The sequence below is a fragment of the Panthera onca genome, chromosome F2 (assembly GCF_046562875.1).
Source record: "Panthera onca isolate mPanOnc1 chromosome F2, mPanOnc1 haplotype 2, whole genome shotgun sequence".
Lineage (NCBI taxonomy): Eukaryota > Metazoa > Chordata > Mammalia > Carnivora > Felidae > Panthera > Panthera onca.
Genome location: NC_138356.1, coordinates 2239495 through 2260858, shown reverse-complemented (window position 1 = coordinate 2260858; position 21364 = coordinate 2239495). Strand labels below are relative to the sequence as shown.

General features: G+C 38.9%; 1 non-coding gene across 1 annotated transcript; it reads left to right on the top strand.

Moving 5' to 3' along the window:
* The first annotated feature begins 6016 nt into the window (after positions 1-6016).
* On the top strand, positions 6017-6077 carry LOC132664937 (U7 small nuclear RNA). The gene has a single exon (XR_009603925.1). It is a non-coding gene; the product is annotated as a U7 small nuclear RNA (small nuclear RNA).
* The last annotated feature ends 15287 nt before the right edge of the window (positions 6078-21364 follow it).

The following is a 21364-nucleotide window of genomic DNA, read 5'->3' as shown; positions in this document are numbered from 1 at the left end:
TTGCACTCAGTATCTCTCTCTCTCTCTCTCTCTCTCTCTCTCTCTCTCTCAAAAATCAACAAACATTAAAAAAATCTGTGAAAATTTGATCTTTTAAATACTTAAAAATTTTAACAGAAATTAGTCTACCAGATAATAAAATCAGATTTTAAGTGAAATTTAGAATATATACTTCAAAACTTGACTGAAGTCTTACAAATATTATATACAATTTGACCATTTCATAACTTCATGTTTGATATTTAAAATAACTTAAGTTTTACCAAATATAAAGAGTTTGATGAATCTTTAAGATTTGTACAAATACAAAATATATTTTTTCAGTCATAAAATTTCTGCACTTAAAGAGGAAATTAAACATATTTTATAAATGCAGTTAAAATGGAAACTAAGTTTATAAATAAAATAAGGACCCCAATTAATGAATTGTTACATATTGCTAGATTTATACCTAGACTACTATTTATCAGCTGAACCGAAAAGCTTAAAGAACTAAGTTTTCAAAATTGTGACTTTGGAAAAGTGAGTATTAATTTTTCAAAGCAAACACACTTGTTTTGAAAAGCACTTTGTTGTATTGAAAAGCACTTTGAGGGGCACCTGGGTGGCTCAGTCGGTTAAGCGTCGGACTTCGGCTCAGGTCATGATCTCACGGTCCGTGAGTTCGAGCCCCGAGTCGGGCTCTGGGCTGATGGCTCAGAGCCTGGAGCCTGCTTCCGATTCTGTGTCTCCCTCTCTCTCTGCCCCTCCCCCGTTCATGCTCTGTCTCTCTCTGTCTCAAAAATAATAAAATAAACATTAAAAAAAAATTAAAAAAAAAAAAAGAAAAGCACTTTGAGGGCATAAGAAAGCTTAATTTTGATACATTTCATTTCCACCAGAGAAACAATTAACAATGCTTGTCTTTTCATATTGCTTGACTATAGAGAGAACCCATGCTCATCAAGTTTACCAGGTGTTTCATTTCATGTATCAGGGAGAATGGTCATTGTTCATGTTAAATGCATTAGCATCCTGTTGTATTAAACTACACATTAGTTTAATTGCCTCCGTTAATGACAAGTGACCAAGAGGAAGGCATCTACTCTTACTTTCTTGCCAAACCCCATTCAGAGCCTAGTGTGTGGGTGGCCTGGTTGATATCCCACAACACCGTGGGTGGTACCAGCCCAGTCTCATGGGAAATAGTCTGTTGGCCTTCACAAGACAGAAACATATGCCTTTACACTCTTGTACTGATTCGTTTAGAAAACTTCTTGTGTGGCTATGATATTTATGACATTTTCTATCTATATGTCAACTTATATACTTTAAATAATACAAAATATATTGTGAAGAATTGCTTATTTCTTTGTTGAAATAAACTTTCACTTCTACAGTTTGTAGTCTGACAAATGGTATTAGAGTCTGCGTGTCGATGCACAACGGTGCTAGAATGTTCTTTGGGAATTCTAGACATCTAATCGATGCCTAAATCATTCACAAAAGGAGTAAATATTTTGCAAAACGAGAAGAAAAAGCAGCTTCCTCACTGAGAAGAGAAAGAGGTGAAAACAAAATTAAGGAATAAAAATAAGCCACTGAGTTAAACTCTAATGGAAGATTTCCCTTCTGTAGTGGAGTAGGGACAGAATAAAGGGCAAGAATAGTATCTCTCACCACCCTTTTGTCAGTCGGTCATCCAAAGAAGGTCAGGACATTTGAATCTTCCCATTTTGAGGCATGTGAAAGCTTTCTTTTTTAAAATTTTTCTTCTTAAGGTTTATTTATTTTTGAGACAATGTGAGAGGCAGAGTGCAAGCAGCGGAGGGGCAGACAGAGGGACACACAGAATCCGAAACGGGGTCCAGGCTCTGAGCTGTCAGCACAGAGCCTGATGCGGGGCTCGAACTCACAAACCGTGAGATCCTGACCTGGGCTGAAGTCGGACGCTCAACCAACTGAGCCACCCAGGAGCCCCATGAGGCACGTGAAAGCTTTCTTAACCAGCCTGGCCTCCTCAACTCCGACCTGATTTACATACCTTCCCCTAAGACTCAGGCCAGCCTTCGAGGTAAAGCCTTTCCATTGTCCCCGACACTTTATGATAATGCAGCAGACGGTTCATTTTTGTTCATGTAATATATTGGGCAGTGGGCTGATAACATCAAAAAAACAAATGTCTTTTGGGTAGTGCTCTGTGATGAACGAATCATGCCTGAGTGTGATTTTATATGTAGCTATAACGATCTTTCTCCCCCTAAGCTAATAGAGGGGTGTAAGGGATAGTGCTCTATACTTGCAACGTATTTATAGTATATGTAGCAATGTATACTTCCAAAGAAAATTTTTAAAAAAGGTTTTAATACTATGCTTTGAATTGCTCCGTGCATAAAATAAAGTCGCTAAATGTTACAATGCTACAAGGAAGCCTACTCTGTACTTTTCAAATGTCCACAGAGTATGCTAAGAGCTTTATTTGTTCAATTGCAGCAACAAGCCCAGTCTGGCAGGACAAAGTGATTTTCCCTGAGTATCACCGCTGGATGTCACCGCAGCTATGAGAGACCCGCCCTTCCTAAGGCTCCAGCCACCATGCCAGCACGGTGAAACTTGCTGCTACTGCCTTGAGCTGCAGCCCTGAAACCTCTTGAAGAGGTTGCACAGAGGGAGGCTGCAAAGAAGATTGGGCCACCAGGCGAGTGCACACCTACGGGGGCTGGAACTACAAGGGTGGTCACCGTCCCTGCGCCCATCACGGGAAGTTTGACTGGGAAAGAGTGTAAAGTGGGTCCCCCCGAAGGTGGAGGGTTCTGACAAACAGGAGGTGGGGACAGGGCCCTTCTGGCGAGGCAACTGAAACGACGGCAAGAAAGTCTCGGCCCGTGTGTTGTCCTGCTGTCCCGTCTGGCTCCTGATGCGGCTGGTGTGCGCCTTCCGTAATGGACGGGAGGGGAAGAACACGCGGTTGGAAGGGCCGAGATGCCACGGCGTGAAGCTACAATAACTTGATGGGAAACTCTGGCACGGGCTGTGGTCTCACGTGCTTTTCAGGAAAGCTCCAGAGTCAGAGAGCTGCTCGTGAAGACCGAAGGGCCTACCAAGCCTACGATGCGGCAGAGCACTGGGAGCACTCCCTAGGCTGAGGAAGCCTGAGCTCATCCAATTGAAGACGTGAGAGCTTAACTACTATGAGTTTTATTTCCCAGGCAGGCGCCTGATTACTTAGCTGCCTAAGCCAGTGTTCGAAAGCCCTGTCTTTTGAACTGACAGTCTTCAGCAAAATGAACGAGATGGTGTTTGGACCTCTTGACTTGCGAACGTCTTAAGTAGCTGGTTCCTCACTCTCTTTGCGTAGGCTCTTTAACGTGGCAGTCCCCCGGTCCCTAGACTTGGTATTAAACATGATGAGTTGCACCCAGCACGAGGTTACTGTCACCTGGGCAGTGGAAACGTATGAAATAATGAAGGCTCCAGAGCCAGCAGACTTTTGGTCTCTTGTCTTGTCTTGCTCGCGCTGCTCTTCCTGATAAAATTCGAGTTGTGTCTCCTTCCAGTCCTCAGTGAGTAGTCTCATCGATGATTCGGACAAAAACACAATTCTCTCCAAGCTTCTGAACAACTGTCCATGCTTCCTTTATAAATGTTACGCTTAAACACATAAGCAAAGCTCCAATTTTGCGTGACTATGATTTTCTAACGTTGGGGATGATAGTGGTTTGAGAGGGAGACATTAGAAAGTCTAGTTAGGATAATAATATTTGCGCTGAGAGAATATAAAGGAAAAAAAAAACTTTTTACTTTGTATTCTTTTACCCTGTTTTCTCACAGATCAGTTGTAATCAAGCTAAAAGAGCATAATTCAAGTCTGAGAGAGTAGCTTCTGGGCCCCTGCCAGAATATGTTAGCCTGAATATGTGTAAGTGACCACAAATACAGTGGCTCCCAAAAGCTGAACAAATACTTAATGTGAAGTATGATTTGTATGTTGCTGCCCGGCTAGACAAGTGCTCATTTTCTCACCTGAATTCGCCTAATTCTAAGGTCGATTAACTAACACGTGACTCTTTCATAAAGATAGGCAATCAAAGAGAAATGTCTAATAGGATATTGCACAGAGGAGTCTAGAATGCCGGAGAGGCGACTGGCCTGCAGATAAAACTCAGAGAATTAGCACGTAAATGACACGTAATGCCAAGATCCAGAATGAAATCTCTCCAGCGTATAAATGTAGAAAACAAAGACAAGATAAATGCTGTTAATGTATGAATTTGGGAAGGTACTTAAGACCGATGGCGATAAGGAAAAATACAAAACAAAGAGATCTAACTCTGTAAATGATGTCCATCCATTACTTTCACATGCCATCATCGATTTCTCGTTAGGGTCAGCGTATCACTCCACCAACTTTTCAGTATACCATAAACTTTGGAAAGGTCTGAATTTTGGAAAGGAGTATAGCAGCTACACAATATCCTGGCCTTAGATCAGAAGGGTGATGTGACATAAAATATGTAATAAAAAATGCCTTCACTGTACTATTTTCAGCAAACCACCATGTGCGTTAGTCTGACATTTGCAAATCTAGGCTTAGTGATTTCTCCCTCTTAGAGGAGCATTAAGATAGTGAAAAGGCTGGATTGGAGACAGATGTTCAAGTTAACCTTGAAGAAGGGCGATGACTGCAACCTTTGTATCCCCATGTCAAGACATCTCAATCTAACACCAAACATGCAAACGACTCACCTTTTGATTAAATCTCTTAAAGAGCAGAAAAGCAAACGTATGTGAAGGTACACGCCTGGGTCTGGGACATGATAAGTATTCAAGACTTCGCTGTTTTTTGGGTTTTGTTGTTGTCGTTGTTGTTTCAAAACAAATGTTCTGGTGAAGTTAACGTCAACGGTGTTGAGATGTCAGAAGATTTTATTATAGACACTACACAAAGATATTTGTGTAATGCTGTGTGAGCAGTAAAGGCTCAGTGGTCTTCCCGGGTGAAGAGTTAGCTATTTAATCTTTCCTTGATTTTTAAATAAATTAAATAACAAGTAGTATACTTAGTACTAAAAAAGTCTTTGAGATTGAAAGAACAGAAATCTCATACATTTATACTATTTTTAATGTTTATTGTGTGCATGTCGTTGGTTAATATAAATTAAATAAAAACACACTTTGGGATCAACTCACTAAATATGACCACCATTGCCTCTGTTACGCTTGTCTTTGGTTCAAAGAATTTTCAAGAATGTACATACAAATGGGAGATGTTAGATGTGACCTGCTTAGCCACACGTTCATTTAGGACAAATGAGAACCTTATCCCAGAGAATATTGGTAGAACCTGTATGTGGGCCGTAGCAGATAATGATGGTAAGGATATTAGCATCAAGGCTTTTGGTCTCATGTAATTTCAAACTAAGAGGACAATATGAATTAAATAATGAAAAGAAATGCTATCGGGTGTCACAAAAACTGATTCTGTGTCTATTTTGTTGGAAGTCATTTTTTAAATGACATTTAAATAAGGCCAGGTGAATTATGAATGGATACATTTCAGGAAATCAGAACCCTAACTGAAAATAATATAAACTCATTATTAAAACTTAATTATAGCTAAAACCATAATAAGCTTTTGAACAACAAGGGTACAAATCTGTAAGATAGAGAAAAACAAACAGCCCTGTGGCCTTGGAACATAATTTGCATTCGATAACAATTTTTAATGCATACCAAACACCTGGAAGTGTGCAAGGAATAAAGTCACTAATGACTAGATATTAATTGAATGCAAGAATGAGTATATTAAAGAAGAAGTTTTATATGAGTAGTACTTTTGAGAATCCACAGCTTTTATTTTCTGTCTGATCTTTTTTCCAGATATGATTCAAAAGCTTGAGACCAAAAACGTGTGTGCATAGAAAACACTTTTCAGTCCTCACTCATAGTGATGTGAACAAAAGCATTCAATGTCAAAGTCTAAATATTTCTTTTAATTACTGACTTGTAGTTTGAGCCTTTAAAAAAATAAGCAGTGAAGTGTTACAGCTCTTTTAGAATTTGTCTAGCAGGTTTTCTGGTCTTACTGGAAGACTCCTGCCCCCCACCCAAAAAAATAAAAAATTAAAAAAATAAAAATAAAAAATTAGTAGTGAAAACAAATCTTTTTTAGATTCCAATAAATATCAGAGGACTTTTTCCATTTTTAGGTGGCAAATTATAAAACCCTCATTTTATTATCTTGTTCCGTGCTGCTTATTCAGAGAACTGAACAGACACAAGGTGATGGAATTAGCCACATGTGGGATCCAATGGACACAGCCTTTTTCTAGCTGAGTATTGTTGAATGAATTGTTGTACTCATACCCTAACCACCTCATAGGGTTCCTTGAAGAGTAAGAATTGCCACTGACACAGGGTCGATTCTCCAAAACCTGGAAGCCACTACTGGTAATTCAAAGGTAAGCATTTCTGCATAAGCCTCTGTAGAATGGTTGTCAACTCCAGAAATACTTGTCACAAACATTATGAAAACCTTGGATGTATAAGATTATATATACATATACATGCTCAACTGTACACTGGGTGATTGAAAGTAATGGGATTCATTCCACCAGAAACCTGTAAAATAGCAAAGCTCAGCCAAACAGAACTTTTTCTAAGGGATATTAATTCACTCTTCAGACAGGCTATAGGTGGCTAATAGCCTACCAAGAGATAATAGAAAGACAAAGCAGCCACTGGTTACCTAAGAAATGAAATCAGAAGTAAATTACTCATCGAGTGCTTGTGGATGCTTTCTTTTTTAACAGGAAGAATACATTTTGTCAGCATGAGATGACCATGAGTAATATAAAGACCAAACTTTCTAATGCTGTGTAACAAATTACCATACACTAAGTACCTTAAAATAACACACACACCATTTCTTAGTTTCTGTGGGTTAGGGGTCCAGCACATGACACGGTAGGAGTGGGTCCTCTGCTCAAGGCCTCAAGGCACCAGATGACTATGCCTTCATCCAGAGGCCCAACTAGAGAAGGATCTACTTCCAAGATCCCTCAGGTTGCTGGAGAAATGATTTCCTTGTGCCTGGAGGGCCCAAATCCCATCGTCTTGTTAGCTCTTGGCCAGGGACTGCCCTTAGTTCCGAAAGGCCAATCCATGCACCCTGTCGTGCATCTGACTTCAGGAAGACCCAGTATCTTTTTTCCTTTTTCTTTCAAAATTTTTGACGTTTATTCATTTTTGAGAGACAGAGAGAGACAGAGCTCAAATGGGGGTGGGGCAGAGAGAGAGGGAGACAGAATCGGAAGCAGGCTCCAAGCTCTGAGCTGTCAGTGCAGAGCCTGACATGGGGCTCAAACTCACGAACCAGGAGATCATGACCTGAGCTGAAGTTAGATGATTAACCGACTGAGCCCCCCAGGCGCCCCGACCCAGTATCTTCTAATTAGGGCAGCACTACCTGCATAATCTCCCTTGACTAACGCAAAGTCAACAAAATAGTAACCTAGTTGTGAGCGTGATATCGAGTCACAGTCATAGTTGTGCTCACACTCAAGGGGAAAGAATGTTATGGAGAGTACATGCCACAGGCAGCAGTCTTGGGGGCAATCCTGGAATTCTCCCTATCACAGGAAGGGAAGACATAAGGAGAGCCTTCATGGGGTATGGAATGCTAGACATGGAAAAAATTCCCTTTGTTTCTTCATGCATGAATTGAAAACCCAGACATACAGGGAAAAGATACCATACCGGAAAGAACATCACATTAGACAAAAAAGAATATGTATACTTTATTGATTAGTGTAAATGGATATTTAAAGATTATATTATGTCAAGAAATTATCTTCTCTGCTACTTCCAAATGTGGATTGCTATAGTCTGAACGTTTGGGTTTCCTCGACATTCAAAGGTTGAAATTGCAGCCTGCTGAATGTTAGGAATTATGGCCTTTGGCGGGGGTGCCTCAGTAATGAAGGTAGAGCCGTGAGATCTACCACCTGGGCATGCAGCCAGAAGTCTGCGACCTGGGCCCTTCCCTGACCATGGAGGCACCCTGATCTTGGACTTCCAGCCTCCAGAACCGTGATAAATAAATTTGTGTTCTTTACAAGCTACCCCCTGCTCTAGCATCCCAAATGGACTAAGACAGGCATTCTTTCTGAGTGTTTAGTTACCATCATTGAGTAATATGAGTTGATGTAATATTCCCTGTTGACCTCTGTCTTGAAAATACTGCATATCTACCTTCAGATTGATCCCTAATTTTTAAATTGGCTCCATTTAATCACGAGTAATTTTTTATAAGTGGGTTACATCAGAAACTATTCTTTGTATTTCCATTAAAAATTTTGATAACCGCATAATAGAAATTGAAATTAAATCAATGATTGTAAGACTTTCTTCCCAACGGCTGTTTTTGCAAGATCAGTTACAAGCATGTGACAGCACTGCCCCGTGGATGATATTATAGCAACATTAGAGTCATGCACAAATATCTAATACTGAGTGTGATTTTATAGCCTGATCTCTTCATTTCTTTTAAGCACTATGTTAACCTTAATTAAATGATAAAATGGCCAAATTCTTGTTCTTCTTTAAAGTATTCTCTGCCTCAGAGTGAATAAACCAACCAAACCCCTGGGAGTCAGTCTGAGAAGTTGAGCGGGGTAGGGACTCCCAAATCTGACAGACCTGGGTTCCACTAACCGTTCTGTTTTTTTTTTTTTTTAGGTATATGACTCCCCACAAGTTCTCAATGCTTCTCTGCTTCTGTATCCTTCTCAATCAGTAAGTGTTGGTAAAATCAGGGATATTAGAAGATTTATGTCACAGTCTTGTTATTCAGATAAAGCTTATAAAACATGTCAAGCATGCATCAAATGCCAACTATCACTCTTGCTATTACCAGCATCAGAAATAAAAATATGTTTTAAAGTAGGTTTGAGATTTTTTTATTTGTTATTTTTTACTTTTTTTAATATGCAATTTATTGTCAAATTAGTTTCCATACAACACCCAGTGCTCATCCCAACAGGTGCCCTCCTCGATGCCCATCACCCACCCTCCCCTCCCTCCCACCCCCCATAAACCCTCAGTTTGTTCTCAGTTTTTAGGAGTCTCTTATGTTTTGGCTCCCTCCGTCTCTAACCATTTTTTTTTTCCTTTCCCTCCCCCATGGTCTTCTATTAAGTTTCTCAGGATCCACATAGAAGTGAAAACATATGGAATCTGTCCTTCTCTGTAGGACTTTTTTTTAAATAAATTGACTTCAAATCCTGTTTTTATTTTTAAAAAAAGCATTTGCCCTTTTTTGTTATACATTATTTTACCTGATCTGATTACTGCTGTATTTCTGTCTGACATGTACCCTTTGTCTTAATCTGTTTCTACTTGTCAGGAAGTGTGCTAATTATAGTTAAATATGGACAAATGACATATAAACACAAAACAGCATTTGCTGCTTCAGTCAGTTGTCTCGAGGATAAAATTTTTAAATAAAAATTTTCTTGTCTTGACAAGTTGAAATCACAATAATTTCATTTTCTGTTATATCACTTGATATAACTCATTTTCCAAAAGAAGAAAAATCTTCCTGAATAATTTATATGCCCCATTTGCTTTCTAGAAATCAGTTGTCGAATTCAAGGTAGGTGCTTACATTTAATTTTAAGTAATAATAATGGCACTAAATAAAATAGATCAGGACAAATAAATATATGCTTATATAACCCCACAGTGATTTAGTTCACAAATTAATATTACTGACAAGTCATGTGTAAAGTTAAGAATTATAATATCACACTATTTTGTTTACCTCAGTGTTTCAGAGTTTCACAAGCTTGGAGCTGAATTTTGAGCCTCCAGTGATGCAATTTTTTGTGTTTATTCATTTATCTATACTAACCTTACCCTAGACTTCATCTCAGTTCCCTATTTTTTTCCATTGCAATTTATTTATGTCTTTTTACTTTTCTTATATTTTATTAATATTACTAATGGCCAGTCTAATCCCTTTGGTGAAGAAATTATTTAGATATCACCCTTCACTTATAAATAGGCAGAAATAATAACTAATACAGTAGGCAGATATGTTCATGAATAAAAACAAAAACAAAGCAAAACTATTTCTGTTTCACAGCACAGATAATAATTTACATTTTAAAATGACTAGAAACAAATATGAAATGAAAAGATGTTTCATTGTATAAATTAGAACTCTTGGATGCTTGAAAATACCAAAACCTAAAATAACTGTCAAAAAGTGTCTGCATTATTAATCTTCAGATGATGAACATTTCAGTAGTGGCCCTGATTTCAAACATATTTCAATGTCTCAAAAATCCTTGAGGTATGATTGTATGTGTGTGTGTGTGTGTGTGTGTGTGCGCACGTGTGTAAGTGTGCTTGTGTGTTTGGAGGAGAAAGTGAATATTGAAGACCCACATGCAAACAAAAATACCTTTATAGGAAAAAAGGTACTTCTTCTTTGAATGCTATTAAATAATTCAGAAAAAAATTCCAGTCAAGCTGTTACCAGAGTACTGGTCACTTTAGTGGGGTAGGAGGAATTTGGGTTTGATGATTGATCAGGATGGGCAATGGGTCTGTGCTGTGGTAGAAAGGTAAGAGGACATGGAACATAGGATGTGGAAAATGTGATGGCCCACCTGCCGTGTAGATGGCCCACCTGCTGTGTAGACCGGAGCAAGTCTGGCACCCAAAGGACACAGAAGTAGTAGAGACAGCTGCCACATGTAGAACAGTGTTTATATACAGAATTTAAGATGTCCTAGAAGATGAGTTGAAGACATATTGAAGAAATAAGTGAGTAAACTATGAGGCTTGAATGAGACGATTAAATGTAAATCAGTGTGTATACACAGGAGATGCAAATACACACTTAAGGCCTTTCAGCATGTTATTTCCTATTGGTTTACTCTTAGTTTATCTTTTTCCAGCTACAGTATCCAAATCTTAACAGATAATTAATTTGTTGGATGTTGTTGGATGAAATCGATGGATGAACACATTAAAGAAAACAAGTTTCTATTTGTTTCTATTCTAATTTATTCTTTCTGATGTAAGTTTTTTCTACATTGTGATGTCTATGCTTTTACATTTTGACTGTTTTGCTCCCCCAGAGGAAGATGGCAGAGTAGGAGGACGTTGAAGTCTCCCTGTCCAACATTTATGACTAGATACTACCCACATCCAAGTCAATAAACCGAAGAACGTTCTGAAAACTAGCAGAACCAACCCCACCACTAATTATAGGGAAGAAGCTGCATCTGAAAGGTGAGGAAGGTCTGAAAAGTGGAGGGAGGCTGCCTGCAGGAAGAAGGGAGCTGTGTGCACAGAAAGGACCCGCACACAAGGAAGCTCACACTGGGAACACCAATCCCCATAACACTTGGCTTTAAAACTAGGAGAGGCTGAATTCTGTGAATTCGTGAAACCAAGAGGCACTTGGAGCCTGGAGTTTTAAAAGCCAGCTGACTCAGCACTGGGTGGGCCTGGAGGGTGAGTGGTAGCAGGGTCTCTGCCCTTAAAGAGATAGCAGCCTGCACACAGAGGCAACATAAAAACAGCTTACACAGGAGAAAAATCTGTTTATACTGATTTCAGAGGATGTTGGGGGACTTCTCTGGAAATGAGGGAGCTGTCAGATACCCCTTTCCTCCCCCAACTGCCAGCATAAACACGGAGCCACCTGTGAGAAGCAGCCCTGCACAGATGACTTGCTACCTAATGAGCTAGCAAAGGGTTATGTGCCATGTGCATGAATTTTTCCGAGGACTTGCCACGCCAAGCCTTAGCCCTGGGCTCAGGGCAAATTTGTTAAAGCCACATGTGTGCCCCCCACCACCATTTCATGTTGAGACTAGCCACATGCCCCCAAGCTCTGTAGCAAGCCATGCTCCTAGGGGCCCTGGTGCTCCAGACCCAACCATGTCCCCCCCTGCCAGGGTCACACACTGTGCCCAGCCTTGCACCCCCGGCCAACCCCAGTGCACAGGAACCAGGCACCATCACGCTTCAGGGGATCTGGTAGAGGACTAGTGGCCCAGTTAGCAAATTTTGCTAACACTGCTATTCTGCCCCCAATTCCTTGGCAGACATGCCCCCTTACAGCAGGCCTGCCAGAGAGGAAGCGCAGGCCACAACAGACAGAATCAGTGCAGATGAAAAGAAAAGTGACTCAGACACAACAGCAGGGCATCAGCAACACACACAGGATGTTCTCCTGAAGTGCTAGGCTCTGGTGAACAGGGATAACTGCACTCCAGGGCACCCAGGACCTCTTCTTCATAAACTCACCAGAACTTTCAAAAGCAGAAGATATAGCTGACTTTCTTAACACAGAGAAACAGACAACAGAGAGGCAGACAAAATGAGAAGACGGAGAAATTTATCCCAAATGAAAGAATAGGGCAAAGCTATGGCCAGAGATCTAAGCAAAACAGATAAAAGGAACATTCCAGGTAGAGAATTAAACGCAATGATCATCAGGATACTCACTGGACATGAGAAAACATGAGTGAGACCTGGAATAACATAGTAGAGATAAAGGGCTCAACTAGTAAAGTGAGAAACACACTTGACAGAATGAACAGCAGGAGGGAAGAATCAGAGGAATGAATTAGTGAGGTGGAAGACAGAGGAATGGAAAGTAATCAAGCTGAAGGAAAGAAAGAAAGAAAAATTTGCAAAACAAGAATAGACTGAGGGAACTCAGTGATGCCATCAAAGGTAACAACGTTTGTGCTATAGGAGTCCCGAAGAAGAGAGAGAAACAGGGAAAGAAAATTTATTTGAAGAAATAACAGCTGAAAACTTTCCTAATCAGGGGAATGAGACAGATACCCAGATCCAGGAGGCACAAAGAACTCAAATCTAAATTTAAAAAAGAAAAAAAAAGTATAGCACACTAAGACATATTGTAATTAAGTTGGCAAAATAGAGTGATAAAGAAAAAAAATTAAGCAGCAAAAAAAGTCCATAATTTTATAAGTTTTTTATATAGTTCAGATACTAACCTTTATCAGATTTGTCGTTTGCAAATACCTTCTCCCATTTCAAAGGTTGCCTTTGTTACACTGATTGTATCCTTCACTGTGCAGAAGCTTTTTGATTTTGATGTAGTCCCAATAGTTTATCTTAATGAATCATTATCACAATACTTATCACGTTGTAATGTAATGAATTTCCAACTTGTATGTGTCCTCACTGGGCTTCAAAGCATTTAAAGGAAGGGGCCATGTTCTTATTAATTTTGGATCCCTGATCTTAACAAATTCTGTGCTGCTGGAGAGCATGCACCTGAATGTAATGTTGCTCATGTGCTCTAAACTCTCAGGTCCCCTAGTTGAGTCTCTGTGCTTGTCATTGTCATCTGATCTCAGCCTTGGAGCTTGTAAGGATCTGTAGGGTATAACTTCTTAAGTAAAGTAGGTAAATATTTGAATTAAAACTCGCAATATGGGGGGGGGGGGGCTGGGTGACTCAGTCGGTTGAGCATCTGACTTTGGCTCAGGTCATGATCTCACATTTTGTGGGTTCGAGCCCCGCATCAGGCTCTGTGTTGACAGCTTGCTCAGAGCCTACAGTCGGCTTCAGATTCTGTCTCCTTCTCTCTCTCTGCCTCTCACCCACTCACGCTCTGTCTCTGTCTCTCAAAAATAAATAAATGTTAAAAAAATTTTTTAAAACTCGCATTATGGAAAGAAAAACCATCAAAACTTCAAAAAATGTTACTGTATAACATGAACAATTTACTTGTTTACTTAAGCCTCATCCTCAAATAATCAATTAATTTGTATTGTAGCATTCCTTAAATTGATTCTTTTTGGAATCTGAGGTAAATAGTAGGCACTGAATACATGATATTAGATAAATTTTACGGATTGAATAAATACTAACCGATTGGGAAAATCTTAGCAAATCTAGAATAAAAATGTTCTGATACTGAAAGCCTGCAAATAAATGACCACAATCTATGCTTAACTGTTTAAAAACTTCTGATGTTTTCTTTGCCATAAACAATTATGCCCACATGGATCTTATTACCAACATAGCAATAGATACATTATCTACATCTCCCTTTAAGGAGATATAGATGTTTTAAACCTGTTTCACAAATGACAGTCCTTGACATCAAAATAAAAGCCATTTGTGTGGAAGCTTGCGTTATTAGCAAGGCTGTGCTGAAGAGGAAGCAGGTACAAAGAGCAGAGCCTTCAAATCACCATTCCTGTTTTCAATGAAGGCAATCGTGCTATTTTACTAAAAGGAGAAACTGCATGAGAATCTCAATCGTTATCATGTGACGTAGAAATGAAAATGTAGGGAGCTCACAGGTAGGAAGGGATTCAGTAGTCAGGGATGTTTGAAGAAAGGCTGTAGAACTGGGAATATTTTTTTTTTTTGTGCATTTCCAGTTTTAAATAATTTTCGACCTACAGTAATGTTGGGAAACAGTACAGAACAACCCTGTTAGCTTTCACACAAATAAGCCAAGAACCTAACATTGATACGACACTGTCATCTAAAGTCCAGACTTAATTTTGGTTTCGCCTTTCTTCTACCAATGTGCTCTTCTGTTCAGGGTCCCACATCGCCTGTAGTTTTCCTGTCCCCTAGTGTCTCCCACTCTGGGACCCTGGGCTGTATTAACTTTCTATTGCTGCTGTTAGAAACTACAACAAACTTAACACCTTCAAACAACACAGACTTGTCGTTTTACCCTCGTGCAGATTCGTTGTCTCCACTGATTCTTCTACGGTAGGTTTCACGTGGCAGAAATCAAGGTATGAGTGTGGCTCAGCTCTCACTGAGAGGTTCCAAGAAGAATGCACCTCTGAGTTCATTCACGTTGTCAAAATCCAGCTCCTTGTGGATTGTAGGACGAAGGCCCCTGTTTGCTGTCTTTCTGCCTGGGGCCATTCTCAGTTCCAAGAGGACCCTTTCTGGTCCTTGCACACGGCCCTGCAGCTCAGGGACCACAACAGTACATCAAGTCCTCGCACAAGACGTTTCTGACGTCCCCTCCTGTGGTTACATATCTCTAAGGCTGGACAGACTTCTGTTTTTTGAAGGATTCACACAGTTAGACTGGGCCCACCCATATAATTGAGGGCCGTCTCACCTTCTTCAGGTGGGCCACCTCACAATTTTATACCTGCAAAGTTCCTTTCTCCACACAACTTAACATCTTCATAGGCTCCAGGGATTCCTGGTCACTGGGTGAGTGAGAGTGGGGAGGAGTCTGTCCACTGCACTTTGATGCTTTTGACCCTTTTGAACAGTACCAGTCAATTATTGTGCAGAATATTCCTCACCTTGGGTTCATCTGATATTTCCTCTTGATTAAATTGAAGTCCAGCATTATCGAGAAGAATACCACAAAAAAAAGATGTGATACGTTACCAGCACATCTATCAGGGGTACTTGCTATCCATAATTCACATTATGGGTAATTCATATTACCCATGGTTACTTACATAAGGTGGTGTCTGCTAATGTGAATTTCTCAGGTAGAAAATAACTATTTTCCCTTTGTAGTTAATAGATTTTGTGGGGAAAATACTCTGAAAGTCTGTAAATATCTTGTTTCTCTGAAAGATGATGATCTTTATTTCCCTCATACTTTCCGTATTTATTAATTAGAATTCTTTCGAAAAGAAGAAATGTCCCTCCTCCCTCCCTGCCTCCCTCCCTCCCTCCCTCTCTCCTTCCTTCCTTCCTTCCCTCCCGCCTTCCTTTCATCACATCTTTAATTCAACATAGACTGACATTTATTTGGGCTTTGGGATACAATCTAATACTACTGTTATTTTGTTGTTGTTGTTTATCAAATTATTCCACATCCTGAGTCCTTGGCAAAGCCTCCATAATTTTGTGAACACTGCCCTATTTTCTGACACCATAAAATGTCCCAGGCCTTTTGACCTTCCATGGCCCAGCCCTGGATGCGATCTTCTACAAGGAGTCCTGGGTCCATTTATTGGAAATGGCTTTTGAAACAGAAGCTGTGGGTGCAGGTGCTAGATATACATGCATACCTCATTTTATTGTGTTTTGCTTTGTTGCACCTCACAGATACTGTGTTTTTTACTAGTTGAAGGTTTGTGGCCACCCTGTGTGGAGCAAAGTCTGTTGCTGCCTTTTCCAACATGATTTGCCCACCCCACAGCTCTGTGTCAGACTTTGGTGATTTTCACAATATTTCAAACATTTTCATTGTTTTTACATTTGTGATGGTGATCTGTGATTGGGGATGATGGTTCCCTGTAAGCTCAGATGATGGTTAACATTTTTTAGCCATAAAATATTGTTAAATTCCAGTTTACACGTTGTTTTTGGACATAATGCCATTGCACATTCAACAGACTACAGCGCAGTGCAAAACATAACTTTTCTATGCATCGGGGAAACTAAAAAACCATTTGACTCATTTTACTGCAATATTCACTTTATCATAGCGGTCTGGAGCTGAACATACAATATTTCCAAGGTACGCAAGTCCCAACATTTTAGAGGCAATTTGCCTGTCCTCTCTTCTTGTGCCATCTGTTTTATTATAGTTTCAGCCCCTTCTCTGTGTGCCCTTTGCCACTAGCATTCAAGCATAATTAAGTCTGTCACAACTTTAACAACAAAAATAATTCTTCCTTTAAGACTGTAACACATACTAGCTACTCCTGTGATTTTTATCTTCCAGTCTCACTGCCAAGCTCTTAGAAAGCATGTCTAAACCAATGGTTCTTAATTTAATTTAATTTTATTTTTTAATTTTTTTTGTCTCAGGACTCCTTTACACACATTAGAGTCATCAAGAACACTCCCTTCCTATTTTTCTTCTTTACCTGACTTACAGCTATTTTTACTGTGCTAGAAAATAGAAAACCTTTTAAAAATGAAAATAATCGTTTAAGAATGATAAATCATCTTCGTGTTAACATGGATAACATACTTTTTAAAACAAAACATAGATAATCTTCCAAAAATTCAGTGGGTAAGGCGTTGTTTTTCATTTTTTGCAACCCTCTTTAATGTCAGGCTTAAGAGTGATGAATTAGATTCTGATAAATGCCTTCTGCATTCAGTCTTTTTCAGTATGTTCATTTTGTTAAAGTAGTTGATGAAAATATGGCCTTACACTGATATGCACTTGAGGAAAGGAAGAGTATTTTGGTAACTACTTTAGACAATTGTGGATATTTTCATTGATACTAAAAATGGGACTCGGGGTAGGTTCTTAAAGTTTAGTGATGATGCAGACTTGGTTCATAGCAAAGGACATTTTACGCTGTCGCATTTCAATGCTATACCTCTCAGGTAATAAATGGATCTCTTACCAATGCGTGATTTTGAAATATATATGTCATTCGTAAAATAGTGGTCTCCTAAGCTACGCATATTTTCCAAATATTGAGATATTTTATTAAATTGCCTTAGAAATTTCTAGAAGTGAAAATAATACTCAATTGTATATTCTACTAGCCATCAAAACAATGACATCAACATGCTCCACGTCGCCTTGGAAAACTGCTGTGCCCCTGGTGGGACAGGAAGTGTGAAGAAGGTAAATCACAACTTTTCATTACTGTGAACAATGAGTCCATGGACAGGGTTGCAGGGGTACTGCAGACTGCATGTAAAAAGCACTGGGATACGCAGCTGGCACCTTCGATTTCTTAGGACAAACTTCCGCCCTTATTTATTTATTTATTTATTTATTTATATGTGGGGTTTTTGTTTATGTTTATAGTTGGCACACGATGTCGAATTAGTTTCAGGTGTACAACATAGTGATCTGACAACCCTATATGTTATGCGTGTTCCTACCACCTGTCACCCTGCAACACTATGACAATGCCATTGATTGTATTCCTTATTCTTTGCATTTGACTCCCATGACTTATTCAGTCCAAGCTGTGGCTTCTTCTTTTGTGTGTGTGTGTGGCTTCAAAAGGAGGTGTTTTTCAAAAATTCTCTCTGCAGCCTTCTCCTCCCAGAGTCGGGGTGGCCTCTGGTATTGCTACAACAACAAACATCACCCACATGTGGATGGTTCCAATCTGATCCCCTTCCTGAGCCCCAGAATCACATATTCAGCAAGACACTATGAATCTGTACTCACACGCTTCTTAACAACACTGTTCAGCATTTTTTACCTGAATTCATTATTTTCTCCTTGGCATAATTCTCAAAATTTATCTAGAGTCTTGATCAAAATCAAGAAGACATGGACAATTTTGTTATCAATCCTTTTTCTCTTTTAAAGTCAGAATAGTATTTTCTTAGATTCCAATATGTGTTATACCTTTCGTTTTCTACAGTCCCTCAAAAAACACGGGTTGGTTTAAATGAAATTATTTTTAAGTTCTTCAGCACTTTCACATGCTACTTTTCCAAGTGTTCAGTTAAAATAAAATATCTTCATTTAAAGATATAGATATACACCTATATAAAGATATATATCTATATAAGGATATAGATATATATGTTTATATATAAACATAGGAGATATATACATATATGTCTTTTTAAACATAAAATTAATATGCTATAAGATATATTTATTTTAAATATACAATTTAGTGGTTTTGTATGTCTGTGGAGTTGTGCAACCATCACCAGAAACTAAGTGTAGAATATTTTAATTAAAATAAAATTCATCCCCCCCGACACTAACCCTTGGAAACCACTACCTGTATAGTTTGCCTTTTTTCAAACAGTGTATCATTGGATTCATACCATATGCAGTCTTCTCAGATTGGCTTCTTTCACTTAGTAATAGACATTTACCTTTCCTCAGTGTATTTCTTGTCTTCATAGTTCATTTATTTTTAGCACTGAGTAAGGCCCCGTTGTCCGGAGGTACCATCGTTATGTATCTATTCACCTGCTGAAAGACATCTTGGTTGCTTCCACGTTTTGGCAGTTATGAATAAAACTGTTATAAGCATTCGTATGCAGGTTTTGTGTGGACATAAGTTTTCAGCTCCTTTACGCCATTACCACAGAATGCAATTGCTAGATCACGTGGTAAGAATATATTTAGTTTTGTAAGAAACCACTAAACTGTCTTCCACAGTGGCTGTACCATTTTGCTTTCCCTACAGTAATGAATGAGAGAGTTTCTCTTGCTGCATATATTTTCCAGGATCTGATGGTGTCAGTTTCTGGGTTTTGGCCACTTCAGTAGGTAAATAGTAGTATCTCATTGTTGTTTTAAATTGCATTTCCCTGATGACATATGATGAACATCTTTTCATATGATCATTTGCCATTTGTGTATCTTCTCTGGTGAGGTGCCTCTTAAGGTCTTTGGTCATTTAATTTTTTTTTTAATTTATTTTTGAGAGACAGAGAGACGGCATGAGTGGGGTAGGGGCAGAGAGAGAGAGAGGGAGACACAGAATCCGAAGCAGGCTCCAGGCTCTGAGCTGTCAGCACAGAGCCCAATGCGGGGCTTGAACTCAGACTCCAAGATCATGACATGAGCTGAAGTCTGATGCTTAACCAACAGAGCCACCCAGGCAGCACCCCCCTTTTTAAAAAAAAATGTTTATTTATTTGTGAGAGGGAGAGTGAGAGACAGAGAGAGATTTTTCTTTAATTTTTTTTTAGTGTTTATTTTTGAGAGAGAGACATAGAGGTCCTTGGCCAATTTTTAATTGGGTTATTTGTTTACTTACTGTTAATTTTAAGAGTTCTTTGTATATTTGTACAACAGTAGCTATCAGATATGTCTTTTGCTAGTATTTTCTGTCAGTGGCTTGCCTTTTCATTCTCTTGGAGGTGCCTTTTGTAGGGTAGAAACTTTCAATTTTAATAAAGTTTATTTTTTCAAGTATTTTTTCATAGTCCATGTTTCAGTGTTGCATTTTTATTTTTTAAATTTTATTTATTTTGTTTTGTTTTGTTTTATTTTATTTTACTTTATTTTATTTTATTCTATTGCTTGTAGATGTTCAGTTGCAACACCATTTGTTGACAAGACTATTTTTGACCCATTGTTTCTTTGCCTTTGCTTCTCTGTTGCAGGCCAGTTGATGGTATTTCTGTGATCTGTGTCTGGGCTCTCAATTCTATTGCTCTGTCTATTCTTTTACTGGTGTATCTGTCTATTCTTTTACTAACACCACACCGTCTTGCTTCCTATGGCTTCAGAGTAAGTCTTGAGGTTGATAGTGTCAGCCCCCCCCCCCAACTTTGTTTTTCCCCTTCAATAAATACTGTGTTGGCGACTCTGGGTTCTCTGTGGTTTCGATTTATATTCCTGTAATAGTTATTGATGTTGAGCATCTTTTCATTTCTTATCATACATTATTTACATTTTATAAGTAAATATTATTCATTTCACTGTCCATTTTTTTTTAAGTTTATTTATTTTTGAGAGAGAAAGAGAGAGACAGAGCGTGAGTAGGGGAGGGGCAGAGAGAGAGGGAGAATCTGAAGCAAGCTCCAGGCTCTGAGCTGTCAGCACAGAGCCCAATGCAGAACTTGAACCCACAAATCTCCAGATCATGACCTGAGCCCAAGTCGGATGCTTAACCAACTGAACCATCAAGGCGCCTGGTTTGATAAACCACTTTCTAAATAAAGTAAGGAATGTTAGTCCCTGCTATTCTTTTTTTTTTTTTTAACATTTATTCATTTTTTGAGAGACAGAGAGAGAGAGACAGAGTGTGAGCAGGGGAAGGGCAGAGAGAGAGGGAGTCACAGAATCTGAAACAGGCTCCAGGCTACAAGCTGTCAGCACAGAGCCCACCCAACACAGGGCTCGAACTCACAACTCCAAGATCATGAGCTGAGCTGAAGTCGGATGCTTAACCGACTGAGCCACCCAGGCACCCCTCCACTGTCCATTTTTAAATTGGATTGTTAACGTAAAAAGATTTAAGTGGTAAGAGTTCTTTGTATATTCTCTATTTTTCTTCCGAATCCAGTATATATTTTTAAAACATTTATCCCATTCTGTGGATCATGTTTTCATTTTCTTGATGGTGTCATGTTTAGTATGACATTGCATTTTGATGTAATATAATTCATGTACATTTTCTTAATTTGCAAATGTTTTGAGTGTCACGTTTAAAAAACTATTAATCACAGGTCACGATGATTTATACCTATGTTTGCTTCTAAGAGTTTTATAGCTCTTACACTTAGGTTTAATGATCTTTTAAAAGTTATTTTTTGTATATGTGAGCTAGGGATCCAGCTTCATTCTTTTACATGTGGATATCCAGTTATTTCGGCAATATTTATTGAAATGATTGTTCTTCCCATATTGAATTGTCTTAGCACCCTTGTTGAAAATCAGTTAAGAACAAATTTGAGATTATTTCAGTATTCTCTCCCACCTTCT